We start from the raw sequence: 1,985 nt of genomic DNA on the forward strand, positions 1-1,985 counted from the left end.
ATTTGTAGACATATATATTCCATTTACATCACAATACTACTGTAGAAGAAAAATTATTCTTACCTGCTTTCGCTAGGAGATCGACAAAACGAAACAGTTTACCGCTGAAGACTTGCATCATCAGTTTTACCCTCATTTTTTTAATTTTGTCTATGTAGACGTGCTGTTCTGTCAAATCTGGGACATTCCTCTCCAGAAAGTCTGAGTAGACGTCGATTTCATAGGCAGTGACAATGTGATCCCACGAGGAAAACCTTCTCTCCTTTTTGCTTGTATCATCGAAATCAATTTTAATATCTTTATTCAAAAAATTATCACGTATGCACTTTAATAAGTGAGGTGGATCGTAAAGTGGTACAATTTCAGCGTCGTCAATGAGAATCATCCAATCTGCAAAACAAAGTGTTATCTAATTATTTAAATTAAATAAATTGGAAGATGACAAAGCTCGTAACAGGAGAAAAAACTTACACTTCTCAATTCCTTTGTCTTCTCGAATTTTATCTGTTTCTGCCTGCAAAGACTTGATGGCCTTCATGTTGGAGGAGCCCTGGTCACAAACCGTCGCTGCAACTATGAAACCTGCTTCTGTGACAGCGCGTACAACCTCTTTAATTGAACACTTTAGTTGTTCATGGGTTGCCTGTCCGGCGCAAAAGTTGTAAGTGAGTGGGATTTTCCAACCGCTCTTTATTCCTCGCCACATGAAAACCAATGCGTGATCCGCATAGTTGCAAGTTCGTTTAGAACCCCAATCCTCAAGGCCTACAACTTTGTCTCTTTCAGCACAGTACTGAACATGAAGCTTCAGGGCAACTTCGTCCCACATGAGAACGCAAACCCTTTCTAAGTCATCAGTAATTCGGTCAGACGCTTCCTTTAAACATTTCTTTATTGTTTCAGTTACTCCATAATCTAAACGAATTTTGGTTAGAACCTGCCGAACTCTTCTCGGTGAAGGAAGTGGCAAGAAACCACACAGGTACCTATATGCAGCTGCCGATCTCTTATAAATTGATAAACATAAAAGCCTTTTATCTGCCGGATATCGTCGACCTTTTTTCGGCTTATTAGCGTTGCGAAGTATCATACCAATAAAACGTTGTGGAAGTGTACTAAGTTTTTGTAAGTGCTCGTCGAACTCAGATGCCTTAAAATTTTCATTCAACTTCTGTAGCCGATGTACATACCTATATTAATTGTGGGTATGCGGGTCAAATGTTCACATTTTTTACGTCATGTTAATAACAAATCTCAATAAGGAAACAAATTTAACAAGCTGATGTGCCAACATACAAATCACTGTGATATTTTATTACCATGTTTAATTTTTCACGAAATATACATTTTAAATATCAAGAGTTGATTTTGATTATTTCCGTACTATTAATTGATCAAATATATTTAAATTCGACTCGAAAGTATTACACTCTTAAACAGAACAGGCTTTTTAAATTCAGTGTTATGCGCAAAAGATTAATGTCCTCGATTGAAATATCCTCGATTTGTTGGATATAATTATTTTTTGGTTAATAATTATTAGTGTTAGGGTCAATAATAAAATAACTCAACAAATTATACAGGGTTTAGAACAGATCTTTATTCAATGATCGTTATTCCACCAAGGCAAGAGAGCAACTAACACGATACGTGTGGTCCAAAGCATACGCACTTAGGCGACCCATAAGCGGGCTCCATATGGGAATTTATAAACAAAGCCATAGAGTTTCGGCGACATAGCATTTGGATTTAATAAACTAGGTCACGTCTCTCTATATACTAATCTTTTAGTAATATAATGTTCGCTCGCTTTTTGTAGCAATCTTACATAGATTCCAACACTCCCACTCAAAAAGTGAAAATAACATGTTTTAACATTATCCCCTAGTATTCCACGTTATTGAACATTTCTCAAAAATTTTAAATAGGTATCCTGTCGTACTTTTCCTATCAAGTTCATTGCTACCCCAATCAGCATCAACGTA

General features: G+C 36.4%; 1 protein-coding gene across 1 annotated transcript in view; it reads right to left on the bottom strand.

Annotated features, from left to right (window-relative positions):
• LOC117178093 overlaps nt 1–1,985 on the bottom strand; it is a 5,751-nt gene that overhangs the window by 1,847 nt on the left and 1,919 nt on the right. The gene's annotated exons all lie outside the window — the stretch shown is intronic.

The sequence above is a fragment of the Belonocnema kinseyi genome, chromosome 8 (genome assembly GCF_010883055.1).
Source record: "Belonocnema kinseyi isolate 2016_QV_RU_SX_M_011 chromosome 8, B_treatae_v1, whole genome shotgun sequence".
NCBI classification, from domain to species: Eukaryota; Metazoa; Arthropoda; class Insecta; order Hymenoptera; family Cynipidae; genus Belonocnema; species Belonocnema kinseyi.